We start from the raw sequence: 15141 nt of genomic DNA on the forward strand, positions 1-15141 counted from the left end.
TCAGGAAAACAGACACATTTTCCGATCATCTTAGCTTGTTCCATTGACAACTTCACAAATAAGAATCTGTAAGTAAATCTGTGACTCTCAATGGAGTCATTTCTTAAAATGTTTATAGATTATAATCAGAAATGTCAACATTGACTGGATTTTAGAGGACATTAAAAAATAAAATAAGAAAAAGGGAGTAAAATCTATGTATAGTTCAGTTGCTTGGTATTTCAAACAAAATAATTTGGGTTGAAGGACTAACCATAGATTGCTAAGCATGTTAGTGAGTCTATGTGAACATGACAGAAAGAAAGGCAAATTCATTCCTTCTGTCAAAAAAAAAAAAAAAAAAAAAAAAAAAGAGAGAGAGAAAAGAAAAGCTCACACCACAGAAATTATATGGTCTCAATAGAAGGTTCTGAGGCTTCTTTCTGAACAGCCCCGTGATCTGAAGGATGTTTTCTCAAGAAACAAAAAAGATGGTGGAGAAACTCAAAGTCATGGTTGTGTTAAAGTCTAGTATCAGCAGCAAGCAGGAGATAATGCAGGTTTGGTTGCTTTGAAGCAGCAGATATCTCGTTCAACATCATTTTGAGCAGGAATTTTAGCTTCTCAGGAGTTCCAGCCTCTAGAATAAATTTAACTTGGCTGTGAAACTTTTCATGTGCTTTTTGATGCATTGTGTCAGCCCTTGTACTTCTATACGTTTTGTTCCATAAGTAACCATAATTGCAGTTATCTTTCTCTGTCTGTATTAGTTTAAAGCTGGGTCCGAAAGCATTGCAACTGTTCAGGGTCTCCAGCTAAAATAGTCCTTCAAAATTGGCAGATAAGTTCCATTCCAGAGAAGGAAAAAGTAGTATATGAAATGAATTTATTCTTTTTATTTCTTTTTCTTCCTTTATTCTTGTAGGATAAAGATATTATTTCTTTATCCTCATAGGATAAGGGTATTCCTTATCCTAAACTTATTATATATTCCTTATCTTACTTAGTTTTAGGAGAGAGGGAGACTTTCTGACAGTTTGAGAAAAGATAAAGAAAATCAAAATAAATCAGCAATAATAACAATCAATAGGCAAAGCCCTGGAATGAGAATCAGACAAGTCTTTTTACCAGATAGTTTGCAACATAATAAAGAATGGGAGCTGAGCAGAATGGAAGGTCTTTAGCTGGTATAGGAAGCCAGAGTTTACCAGAGGAAATAGATTTGCAGAGAGAAGAAAGTACCTTCTCAAGCCTCCTCAAGGGTCACTTTCACATAGATTTAAATTTCAGGATAACACCATAAATTTTCATGTGTTATTACAAAATAGAAAATATAAATTAAAGGAATACATCTTTTAAAGAATTCTATTTCCTCTAGCCACAAATTAAAATAAACTCAGTATTTTGATATAGGGAGGATCTTAAATACTGTCTTTTTTTCCTTTCCCAGCATCAGAATAGTATATATAAATATCTTTTTTTTTTTTTTTTTTCTGTGCTCTCTACTTCTTTTCTTCATTTAAACTCGGTTTACTCCATAAGTATTTTTTATTGGCCATCGCAGGAAAGTAACTTTATTCCCAACAATATCTTCAACCCTTTATTCTCAAATATCACAGGACTCCAGACATAATGACATTTTCTTTTAATTTAATTTAATTTATTTTTTTCTGATATACAACCATCCATCCTTCCTGAGCAAATGTAACAATTTAAGGATGGGAACAACATGACTGCTTCTTCAAATGTTATCTATAGCTTTTTGAACTAAGAGTGCAGAACCTTTGGACAGTTTTGGTACATGAACCTACATTATGAGGTGGAAGACTGAGTAGTCTTCTGTCTGTAGAAAAGCATAGTGAATATATGGTACGTACTACAGACAATTTCTGCAATTCATGGAGTGCTGCGGAGAACTAATTTGTGAAGGTTAGTTCTCGTCAGTAAACTGAACTTTGCCTATTTTAAATTTCCCTGGGGCTCTTTATTTGTCCCATTCACATTACTTGTAATGTGTAGATGTATAATGGTGCAGCTATGACCAGTCCCTGTTTCCTGAGGTGAATTTTTCAACGATAGTCAGATTCAAGTTTGGTAAGCTCTTATTTCATTCGTCAAAACATTCTGGGAACATTGAAGGGGAGGGGTAAAGGACTCTTAATTAGCAGTGGATAACCAGATCTCTGTGTTTAGTTAGTTCAGCCAGTGACTCATGTGTGCTGTGTGCAAACAACTGAAGACTAATCTTACAAGAGGAGATCTGGTGTTTTAGCAGTTAAGCTTTTTCCTGTGAGAAGCACAGAACAAAGGATTTTGACAATTGAGTTCCTTCTTGAATATCTTCTGTTCCACTCAAGAAAAAGGATAAGAGAATTTAAAGATTTTTTCTGAATCTTTACATCAATTCAGTCAAGCAGTTCTCAGGGGTGGGAACCCTGTTATCTCTAGACAGGGTCTTCTTACTTGCCATATATACTGAATTAATGAAAGTACAGTCTGCTGCTTCAGGAATGTTCTTGTGTCTGTCCTTATTCCTCTCTGAGTCTAAATGTCAGTTATGACTTCTGGTTTGTAAAGGTTACTCAGAATAAAAGCCCAGAAGAACACACTTGTGGACAGATATTTTCATGTTATATTTTTTTGTGGAGGGGTTGATATACTTAAATTTAACCAAGTACAATATTTTAACTGTTGAATTAAACTAGAAACATTACTGACAGATACATTTGTGGGGCCTTATTATGATATCTGGACTTTGTTGCATATCTTGGTGGGGACAGCGTGTCATGATGGTGTAATAAATTCTCTATACCATGGCACAGAGTTCAGACCCTGCGGGGTTGATTTGACTTGGGGCCAGAGTATGAAAAAAACTCTTTATAAAATTTGTAATTATATATATATTTATATGTAGCAGTTAGGAGACTAGATAAATGTACACACAAACTATTTCTGAGTATGGTATTCAGGACAGGATGTGAGTGGTGCACTAAAAACCAACAAACCGTTTTCACAGTAGATAATTATGTGCCTGGAATTGTGAATGAGGAAACTGATCTTTTTCTTGTCTTAACGTGAGGAACATCTTTAACGTTAAAAACCTCAAAATTATTAGTCATTCTTTGGGAGTTAGTCATGAGAACTTGGACAACCCATTCCACCTCTTCATAAAGTCTATTTTCAAACCATATTTGAAGTATTGTGTTTGATGCTATTTCACATCTAAAAATCTTCATAGTCAAGAAAAAGGAAATGGAAAAGAGATTAATTTGATCACACATTTGTGGAGTGCAAACCCAGGAATCCCAATGGTCTGCTTAAGATACAAGACTAACCCATAAGATTTTCACAGCAAGGATCTGTTTCTGTAACTAATAATCATGTAGGTGAGTATTTATCTATCTGTACACATTCCTTTGTAGTTACTGTGGCTGTTGTAAAAGAAACTTAGTATAACTTCAGCTGAACTGTATCCAAATAAGTCTGATTTAAACCAAGAAACCAAGGCAACTCTTTATAAGACCAGGTTACCATTTTTTGTTTGTTTGTTTTTGTTTTTGTTTGTTTGTTTCCTTTTTTTTTTCTTTTTATTAGTATATTGAGTCACCTAATTGAGACACGGAAACACAGTAGCTGACTGAAAGTAGGACCAGTCCACTAATTTGATATATCTAGTTAGAAACCTCTTAGACCTCATACAGACAGAAACTAAGATACTAAAATGTATGCATATAGATATGTAAAATGAGTATAAATATGAATATAGATGTCCTCAATGATAAATATAAATGAATGAATCTATGAATTCTTGATACTATAAATGATTCTTTCAGAATTGTCTGCATCTGTCTCTGAAATAGATCTTGCTGAAATAGGAGTGGTATGCCCAAGCTATATAGGAAATTACACAGAATATCATTTCTTAGGCAGGATATATAAATTCAAAACTACTTTATGAAAAGGTAATACTAATCTAATTGTAGGATTTCTGGTTTGACCTAAATATTCCTTCCAAGAACTTCTATGTAAAAATGCATTCGAAACTCCATTCTTCCTTTCAAGGCTTGAAAGAGATTGGTAAGGAAGGACCAACTTCATGAAAAATCACCTTGAAGTTAATGTGGCAACAGATGTATTTGTTTCTAGATGGATTCCCACCGTACAGTTCCCTTGCAGCATATATGAAACTAATTAGACACAAAGCAAGCTACCAGAAATAGACTCTGAAAGGAAAAATGCAGCAGAGTCCAGAAATGCCAGGCAGACCCCTGAATGTTTCACCAAGTGCTCTGGCAACTTCAAAAGTAACTTCAGTGTGAATTCGGCTAAGCACTATCATCTAATATTTATTGCACATATTTAAAGATATATTTTAATCCTTTTTTTTTTCCCTTCCCCAGGCTTTGTGTTACAAAGGACAAATATATTTGTTTTGTTCGTGTTCATTCTTTTTAAATGTTTAGTGAGAGTATGGGATTGTAGTGGAACACATTTAAAATAAGCGGTTGGCTATGTTTGGTTTATTTAGTTTGGACTTGGTCCCACAAAATACCCCATTTGACAAGGCAGGTAAGCTAAAGTCAGCATATTCTTAAATCTCATTGACTTTAGTTGGCTGTTTGTTTAAAGGTAAGCACATGCTTTCGGTATTTACAGAACTGAAGCTTGTCAAAGTATTCATTGACAGAAGAGCTGGTTTACCTCTCCTACCTATTTTTTTACATCCGATTAAACAATTTCAGAATTAGAAAATGAAACTATTTGTTTAGAATGGTATAACTGCTAAATATATGATTTATTTCCTACCAGTGATATCTTTCATGAAGAAAATGGAAACAAACGGAAAAGGGGGGTGGGGGGGGAAGGGGGAGGAGGGGACATGAAAACAAGAAAACCCTTTCTCTGGCTTTGTGACTCATTTCAGGTAAATGATTGATTCACAGTAGCACAGAATCAAATCTAGTATAACCCAGAGTTGCATCAGGGTGAATTTAGCTACAGAGAATCATTCATTCCTGGAAGCATGCATGAGTAACAAAGCACTGATTTAACCAACAATATCTGTGATATTTTTTATTAAAATTAACATTTCAGCAAAGTAACAAGATAAAAGGGTGGTTTGGAATTTATTTTTTATTTGCTCATTTATTCTTTGCCCACAATAGTCTGTGAGAGACAATGAGCGTAAATCATCTTTCTCTTTGTGTATTCACTCGCACTTCGTTTGTTGAAATATGGAGCTAAAGCTGCTTTTTGGAGCAGCCCACATTTTAGCATATTGAAGACTCTCAGAAATTAGAGCTTTTCAAAATGTAATCTCTTCCAGGAGGCAGAGAGGTAAAGAATCTTGCCAGACGTTCATCTTGTTAAAGAATGACTGAATGATTTAAAAAGTAGCATGCAAACTGATTTCATTGTTGAGGTTGGAGCAGATCACATCCTGAATTTATGGCAGTTTGGGCTATATTATTCTGCTGTCCTGCATCCTCCAACTATAAGTTTTGCTACTTCCTCTTCTCCTAAGTCCAGTTTCCAATCCCCCTTTTCTCTCCACCTTTCCTTTTTCTGCCCCCTCTTGCCCCCCTTTGTTTTTCCTTCAGCTTCAAAAAAGTGGAATCATTTTTATTTAGCATGGAGATGTAATGTGATAGAAGTCATATGTTTCTTTCTAAAGCTTTCTGCTAATAAAGGGCAGTGCTTGGACAAGTGTTTCTTTGGTTTTATTCAAAGCTCTCACACTTGCCAGAGCAGGTGATGAAGAGTGTATGTGAGCTCCATACAGTGAGCCTCTGACAAATAGGTTGTAGTTCTTTCGTCTTCAGGAGCAGTAAAGGTTTGGAGTAGGTAGATCCTGAGATGAAGCTTTGAGTTATCATATGGCACATCACTCATTAGGGATTAAGCCTCAAAAGCTTCAAAACAGTGATCATTTCATGAAGTATAAAGAATATATTGTATACTTGCACCCTTTCAGCTTGCTTTGGGCCTTCAATCTTGTTTTCTCATCTCTCCTTTAAAGCAATATCTTTAGAGAGCTTCTCTTTCACTTATTTTCACTACCTATTTATGCTGGCTTGAATGAGATCCTACCTCCCACCCCCAAGAAAAAATCATCCTCCATTTTTATAAGGAAAAATGCTGAAATTTAAGAGTGAAGAAAAGGTTTTCAACATTTCCATATGAATACAAAGGATCTTCAGCCTCTTTGAAAAAATGTTCTCCTTCCCATGCTACAATGCATAAATATGCTTTCCAGAATGCGTATCACTGATTGTAGATACCAGAAAATTAGTGAGATACCAAGAAACTATGTTATCTTTTTATAGCAGTAGAGTGTACATTGTTTGTTTGAGTTGACTAGCGTGCCATTTCATTTGCACTAGTAGTCTGGAAGTAGACATGCTATGTAAAACGTAATACAATTTACATATTTAATGTTACTTCAGTTATATTAATTTTGATATCTTAACACAGAGTTCCTTCTCTTACTGTCTTGCTAGTATGGAAGCTCAGAGAAATACTGAACATTTATCATATTTGAAGTGTCTAAAGTGAGGAGACAATAATGTGTTTGTATGTATATGCATTATAAAAAAAAAAAAAAAAAAAAAAAAAAAAAAAGTTTTTGTTTTCCCAATGGTATGCTGTACCCTAGATGTCATCCAGAGGTAAAGAGTACAAGCAAACATTTTAACTCCTCTAGGTTCCCATGCAACAACTGCTAAGTGCATACCTAAAATCTTTCACCCTAGCCTCAAAGCCTGGAAGGAGAGAGGGAGATACTGGTCCACAGAGAGGTGTCAGAGCCACAATACTTCTTAGGTGTACTGCTGGGACACTTGAAGGTTTTTCTTTGTCTAAAACTGTGTCAGCATTTGAAATTTAGTTAATGTGAAGAGAATTCATAAACTGATAGTGTGCAGTGCTTCCTTTGTTAGGGGTTAATCATTATGTGTCTTTCCTTGCACCATATGGTAGACTTTTGTTTGATCTAAAATACCTCTCCTTTCAACAGCCCTGCAGATTAGCAAGTAAAGCTCATTAGCTAACAACCACTATGATTTCTATTTTTGATTTACATCATTTTTTGTCATTTTACGTACACTTGACTTATCATCAAATATGACTAGATCCAATTAATGACAGTTGGAATTTATTTTGAATAGTTCTCTCAAAAATGTGGTAAGACTTATTTTTTTATGCTTCCTGTACTAATAAAAAAGTGTTTTGTTTTGTTTTGTTTTTTAAATATTAGTATTATTTTTATTATTATTTCTGTGCCCGATAGATGCATTTACAATTAATTAGACCATGGAGATGCATACTCTTCAAATGACATAGGTTTAAATCACTTGTTGCTGCAAGATTGATGCCAAGCATCTCCAAGAAAATCTGGTTTTATGAAGCTAGAGCTGCCTTAAACATTTAATTTCATGATAAATCTACCCTAGCTGTGTGTACAGATATAACCAAGACAAAGCAAGGTCGATAGCAGTACTTAGAGTTGCATAAGCATTTACATTTCAGCTCTTAAATTTTTGGCTAAAATTTTTCAGACTGATGGGAGTCTCATCTTTTTCATAGTAGTTTGTGAAAGAAGAAAGTTGGACTTTCAAAATAAAATCATTAGTATTATATGAATAGTGAAAGGGTAGATTTTTTTTTAATGACTTACATATGTATGCATATTTGTTTGAACCATACTTGCAGCACACACAGCAATTGATATTTTAGCAAGGAAATGATTCTGATTATTAGTTTTTGCTTTTTAATATTCTGATAAAATTCAGTTTTGATCTGGCATAATCACATATCTTTGGACAGTACAGATCATTCATGCACCTTTTATCAAGGTATGTGTTATTCAACATCATGTTTATGAACATAAGTGTTGATGAATTATGGCAACCAAAATAACAGTAAATTTTAAATATTGTATGTATGTTACCATGTCCTTTATATTGTTTATACTATTTAAACCCATTCCAGGAACAATCATTATTGTAATATCAAATTACTCATTCCATTGGTATTGGCGTTATCACAGAAACATAGAATGGCTTGGGTTGGAAAGGCCCTTAAAGTTCATCAAGTTCCAACCCCACTGCCATAGGGCGGCATGCCACCCACTAGATCAGGTTGGCCAAAACCCCATCCAACGTGGCCTTGAACCCTTCCAGGGATGGGACATCCATAACATCATGCATTGCTGGTAATAAATATCACTGTCTGGATATACCACTGACATTGATTATGAATGGTAAAATAAGAAAGAGAATTCTGTTAGTATATTATAAATGTTCAAAGAAATGAAATACAAATTCTAGTGGCATACTTGTACAGTTTTAGAAAGAATACTCTTATTGGAACTCACTTGATATGATTATTTATCCCACTTGCTGCTTGATTTTTGTATTTTTCCAAATATTTATATGCCTTTCCTGCTTGTGAGCCATCTTCTCCTGGCTTATTTTTCAATGATTTTTTGCCTCAAAATCTGTGATAAGACCTGTTATACTGAACATTATTTGTGATTTCAGTAATCAGCTTTATGACTTTTCTTCAACAACGAGTCTTGCTAACCAAGATGGAAATAGAGGCAGCCTATCTTGTTTCACACAGCAATTTCTGGTAAAGGAAGAGAATGGCAAGGAGTGAAGAATAAAGCAAGGGAAAGTATATATAATTCCCTTATTTTTTGATATTATTAAATCCATGGAATCATGTTATGCACAGTGGATTTTTCACCCTATTTTTGGAAGAATGCTTAAAATAATCTCTCATTTGCAGGGACATATAAAACATCACTATGAAACTATCTGAAAGACAGCGTCATTATCAGTATTTTACATATTGTTTTTTTTTTTTTTTTTTTTTTTCTTTTCGGAGTAGTGTTGAAAGGCTTCCATCAGACATCTGTCTGACTATAGTAGTCATTAGATACACATACAAAAATGCATCCTCTAACCCAAAAAGCTTTTACCCTAAGTGACAATGGTATGCTTTGTCAAGGACAAGGTGAAATGCTAATGCTGTGTTTACCACTTATTCTAACCTACTGCCTGGTGAAGCAGGAGAATGCCTTTAGTCTGAAGGACAGCTTTATGATTCTAATTTCTGGAACTTCCTGAGTAATTAGGACATCCTCATTTATTATGGCAATTTACAACAGTTCTGTTCAGGAAACAATATAGATTCTTCAAATTTCTTTCCACTATTTTAGATTAAAATCTTCATCTACTGGTTCAACACACATTTCTCATGTCTTCTTTCCTAAAACTCTGACATAGACATTTTTTAAATTTTTGTTCTCTTGTTAGGCATGGCAGGAAAAGCATTACACAGCTTTTTATATTTAGATTAAGAAAAGCAGTCAAAAGTTGTTTGGGTAACTGCAAGTTTCTTTGAGGTGACTTGGGGGACTTGGAAAAGTTTAATCCAGAATATTTTTGTGATCTAAAGTAATTAAGATATCATTTAGCTGAAGATTGATGATGTACACATTTACCCAGACTTGAGGTTAAAACCTTGCAGTAAAAAACAGAGAAATATATTTTTGCTTTCTAAACAAAGTTATTGTACTAGTCATTTTTTATGACATTTTTGATTATACTAGTCTTTTTTTTTTTTTTTAAGAAACATTTCTAATATTAGAAACCAAATTAATATTAATATAAATAATTCCTAGGGAAATATTCTTATGACAGTGAGAACTTTGCTGAAAACAAATATTTGTTGATTTTGATTGAATGGTATTCCTGCTTTTGCTTTTTCAGGGGGCTAAAACTGAAACATTTAGCACATAAATCATGAATAGAGATTATTGTCAATGCATTTGTATCGTGGTTATTCATTCCTGTATTTTACATTTATATTATGCACTATCTATAGTGTTTTATGTATTCTATGTTACATTAAATATAATACATCTGGGTAAGCTGGGTTACATACACTTTCTAAATAAGGAATGTGGTGGTTTTACTCAGGTGGGCAGATAAGTTCCACCATGGCTGCTCTCTCACTCTCCCTCCTCAAAGAGGAAGGGGGAGAAAATACGACACTAAGAGCTCAAGGTTTGAGATAAGGATGATTTAATTAAAGGGAAAAGGGAGAGGGTAAAAACAAACAAACAAACGCAAATAAAAGCAAAGGCCACACAAGCAAAGAGAGAGAAAGCAGTTACTCTCTGCTTCCCATCAATGAGTGATATTTGGCCACGTCCTGGGAAGCAGTGCCTCAATACGTGTAGCGGTTGTTCAGAAGGACAGACACTTCCACAATGAGAGCCCACCCCCCCCCCCCCTCCTTCCCCTTGCCCACATTTTATTGCTGAAAGTGACATCATATGGCATGGAATATCCCCTTAGTTGGTTTAGGTCAGCTGCCCTGGTGATGTCCCCTCCCCATCATTTGCCCACCCCCATCCTGCTGGTTCATGGGGGCTTATAGGGAATCCTGATGTGGTGCCAGTATTGTGCAACAGTAGACACAACACTAGTGTGATACCAGTGCTGTTCTAGCTGCAAGTGCAGAGTACAGCACTGTATGGACTGCTGCAGGGAAAGTTAACTCCATCCCAGCCAGACCCAGCACAAGGAAAATGGAAAAGGATTAAAACTGACGGAACTGGGATTGTTCCTCTCACAGGTTACTGGACAAGAGGGAACAAGAGGGAACAAGAGGGGACGAGAGGGAATGGCCTCAAGTTACGTCAGGGGAGGTTGAGGTTGGAAATTAGGAGAAATTTCTTCTCAGAAAGAGTGTTTAGGCATTGGAATGGGTTGCCCAGGGAGTTGATGGAGTCACCATCACTGGAGATGTTTGAGGAAAGTTTGGATCTGTTGCTTAGGGACATGGTTTAGTGGGTGATATTGGTGGTAAGGGGATGGTTGGACCAGATGATCTTGAAGGTCTTTTCCAACCTTAATGATTCAATGATTCTATGTTTTCTGATCTGGAGTTACTGCTAGAGAATGAGGAACTCTGGCAGCTTGCAGCTGCTGATTATTAAGGTACTTCAGTTTCTCATCTCCATTTTAGATAGAAATATTCATCCTCTAACAAAACTATATTTCTGTTAGTACTGAGTTTTCTTGCTACTAGCACTTTTTTAACCAACATGCTTCAAAAGTAGTGTTTCACAGAGCACTGTAATAAACAATGCATAATTAAAATGGAATTTTGACTGAACAAATGTAAATCATTAAATGAAAAACAACAACAACAACAAAAAAGTTTAAAATGCATTAACACTTGCTATGGTAGAAGCTGGTTAATGTATAAACTGTAATACAAAGCTTGGTGGGCTTGCCTTCAGGTGAGCATATTACTTTTCTTTGGTACAGAAACATAATATAGTGTTTTATTTTATCATCAGCACCACTTTGGTAGATTTTGTATGTTTGTTGGTTTAGTGATTTTGATTTTGTTGGATTTGGGAATGATAAGTATTCCAGCAAAGTTCAAAGTTTTCCATAAATAAAAGAATGCAAAAACTGAGAGCTAAGGTGTTTTCCCAAGAACATATAAATGTGTAATCAGAGATCTGTATCTAGCTCAAGAAAAAATAGTATCCTCTCAAGGCACAAATTGCCAAAAATCAATATCCTGGCAAAATAAACATCCAGCAGCATTTATAACTATGCTGTCATTGCGTCAATAAAGATGTGATAATTGCAGGGTCATCAATTTAACACTTTAACACTTTTTTTTTTTTTTTTTTTGTCATTAATACACAAGTCATTTTTAATATTGATCTTTTGCCATGGTAAGCCATTAAAACAAAGCAGGTGTATTAGCTTCTATCCATGGCTAATGTTCCAGTGAATCGGGCCAGAAAATAAATAAACCAACCAACCAAAAACATTGTCAGGTGATATATCTTGAATGAAAGCCCATAGCCTAGCATTCATTGTGCAGAGAGTTTCAGTTAAAAAAACATATCCTGATGGGTACATACATTTTTTTATCCTCAGTGCTTTGAAAGAATGCAAACAGAAAAATAAACTTAGAAAAGTAAAAAGAAAGGTGGAAATATCAAGCCAGTAAATAAATGAATAAGCCTTATGAGAGAAATAATTTTACAGAGTACATTATGTAAACCATTGTTAGAGCTGGCAATTTCAAAAGAACTAACTTGAAAAACAAATCTTTTAGGAATATGAAAAAAAGAAAAAAAGTGGAAAAAATGGCAGTTATGTATTATTTAGAAGAAAACTGCATTTGAATACTATGCCAAAAGAGTCAGGTATTCAATACGGACAGAAGTGCATATCATTAATATACCTATTATATTCTAGACATATAATTCCCCCCCCCCCCGGGGTTTTTTTTTTTTTTTTTCTTCAGATACGTGATTTAACCTGAGGCTGGATGATTCCAGTGTTTAAAAGACATAATTTGATTTTCCAGCCCTTGGCAGCATGCTGCTCTGGGGCCACACCACCAGTGGTGCACACCACCTCCCTTCCATTCCTTTTTGGGGATATAAGCAGTAGTGTAGATCACTTTAGTGGTGGGATTTAGGTCAGGGTGCTTAAACTGTACTGCGTTTTGTTTATTATTTCAACATTAATTTACCATTTAATGTTAAAGGTATCAAAGCAAACCATAGGATAACAAAAAGAGCCTAATTTCTGTTCAGTTGTAGCAATCTCTTTATCAAAATATTCAGCACCAGTATATCCCTGTTTTACTTATATTCCTTTTCATCCTTTTCTTCAACTACTATGGGCAAATATCACAGAGAAAAGTCTTCTTTATGGAGTAAAAGTTTAAGTTGTTCAAGTTCACTTAAGTTACAGTTAAGTAAAAGTTTTCTGTAGTAATAGCAGAGGAGACCTGGAAGTGTAATTTCCTAAGGCCACTCTAAACCATATGTAACTTTGAGTCACCTCTCGTGCCCATTCTTCAAGTGGCTTTATATAGCTTTCCTTATAATACCACTAAGTTTTCAGTATTATGTTTATCTTTTTCTTTCTTTTTGGTTCTTCTGTAGTAGAGACACAAAATGTTTGTCCAGTTTTTATATTTCAAATTCTGTGGAATTTAACGTTTCATTAAACTCTAGCTTTTTGTTCTTCAATGTCCAAAACTTAAAAAAATATATATATATATATTTGAGTTCATTATTATCTAGATGCATGAAATATAACATGAATGATAGTTGAGTCAATGCTTGAAACGCTTTTTACTTTTCAGTACAGACAAAACAAGGGAAGGAGGAATGAAGACAGAAAGTCTATAGAGAAGAAAATCAGAACAGACTTATCAGGCATTCAATTCACAGCAAATAAATAATAAAATAACAGGTATATAGGAGGAAGGCTGACCTTTCTTCTTCCTGTCTGCTTTATCTTGCAAAGAGAAAGAGGTGATTGTGCATATCACGGAATCACAGAATATTAGGGATTAGAAGGGACCTTGAAAGATCATCTAGTCCAATCCCCCTACTGGAGCAGGAACACCTAGATCAGGTCACACAGGAACGCATTCATGTGGGTTTTGAACATCTACCAAGAACGAGACTCTATAACCTCCCTGGGCAGCCTGTTCCAGTGTTCTGTCACCCTCACTGTGAAAACGTTTCTTCTCAACCTCCAACCTCCATTCAGTGACTCTGTCCAAGAAAAACTGGTACAGACCAGTGGATATTTCTGAACTACAAACGCATAAATTTGGTTCTCAAGTAAAATGATTCTCTTCCAAATTCAGTTTCTGGAAAAGGGCTCTTGCTGAGGAGACAAAAGAAAGAATAGAAATTTACTTTCAGGCCTGTACAGGACTAGTGCAAAGGGTGCTGATTAAGCAAAACTAATAATTCCTGCAAACCTGCTGCTACCTGGATAACCAGTGACAATCTGACAATCTGTATTTGGAGCAATGCTAGGTGGTTGATCTAGCTTTCACTCTGCTGATTAATAACCTAATTAAGAGCGTACTGTGTTCCATTTATTTTAACATGAGTGTAGCTGTGCCATGTTATAAAGTGCCAGTGATTAGACTATTCATTCTTGCTTAAAAACAATACTACAAATACTACAAAACAAAACAAAAAAGCAAATAAAAAACACAAAGAAATGCACTAACTGTAGCTGTTTTATTTTTTATTTATATTTTCTGTCTATGGGCATTATTCTTTTAAGTATACAGTTAAAAATTAGTTGCCCATTAATGTGTTGAATGCTTTAGGTACCTAGATGATTCGCTGAAAAGAACTAAAGAACACCTGCAATCTCTTAATAATAGCCATCAAACTGTTAGAAGCAAAAGTAAAAGGCAAAAATATTTGCAACAAAAAGAAGTAGAAGACAGACAATGCAAAAGGAAGCAAAATATATTTATAAAGCAGGTTGTAAAAGCAGTTAATGCTAAACATGTGATGTTTATGTCAATAGAATGAGTCAAATATGCTTCAAGTGAAATACTATATTTTGAACTGCCTAATGTCACCAGGGCCTGCAGGGACAGTTTGCTAACTCCCCATGAACATACAGCCAGCTCTTCAAAGTTATTTCCATTATGCAACAACAGAGCTTTAAAGACATCCTTCCTTACTGATCTTGTTTTTGCATGATTCAACTTGCTAAGAACAAGATAAAGTTCCTTTGATAAACATTGATATTCCATCAGTAAAGAGAATTTCTTCAGTCTAGCATACTTATTGTAATTGTTTGTATCTATGCAGACAGCTTAACCAGCTCTGGAATTGAGAAATCGTTAAAATGTTTTGTAGTTGTTGTTTTTTCTCCTAACAGTTAAGCTCCTTAAAAATCTAGACAACTGCTTACATTTCTTTCTCTCTCTCTCTTTCTTTTTTTTTTTTTCCTCTCTCTTTCTTTCTTTTTCTATCTCTCTTTCTTTTTCTTTCTTTCTTTCTTTTTTTCTTTCTCTCTCTTTCTCTTTCTCTCTCTCTTTCTTTCTTTCTCTTTCTTTCTCTCTCTTCCTTCCTTCCTTCCTTTTAGATTTAGCTTACTATTAAATATGTATATAAGCATATTCTAAGTATTTTAAAATACCACATCGATGATCTCTTATATTTTTACTTTCTTTAAATTCTTTTGCCAGCAGCTTACAACAGGGCTAAAAAAAAACATACTTAACACTAGAATATGTCATCTGGCTAGACTAGCTGTGCAAGAAAACACATGAAAAACTGTTTCT

General features: G+C 34.8%; 1 protein-coding gene and 1 long non-coding RNA gene across 2 annotated transcripts in view; one reads left to right on the plus strand and one right to left on the minus strand.

The window, feature by feature from the left end:
• EPHA7 (EPH receptor A7) overlaps positions 1-15141 on the plus strand; it is a 106168-nt gene that overhangs the window by 43906 nt on the left and 47121 nt on the right. The window lies entirely within an intron of this gene.
• On the minus strand, positions 1433-12668 carry LOC118164125. Its single transcript, XR_004749351.1, has 3 exons — positions 12332-12668; positions 2156-2162; positions 1433-1472 (listed from the first exon to the last, which is right to left on the minus strand). It is a non-coding gene; the product is annotated as an uncharacterized LOC118164125 (long non-coding RNA).

Source organism: Oxyura jamaicensis, chromosome 3 (genome assembly GCF_011077185.1).
Source record: "Oxyura jamaicensis isolate SHBP4307 breed ruddy duck chromosome 3, BPBGC_Ojam_1.0, whole genome shotgun sequence".
NCBI classification, from domain to species: Eukaryota; Metazoa; Chordata; class Aves; order Anseriformes; family Anatidae; genus Oxyura; species Oxyura jamaicensis.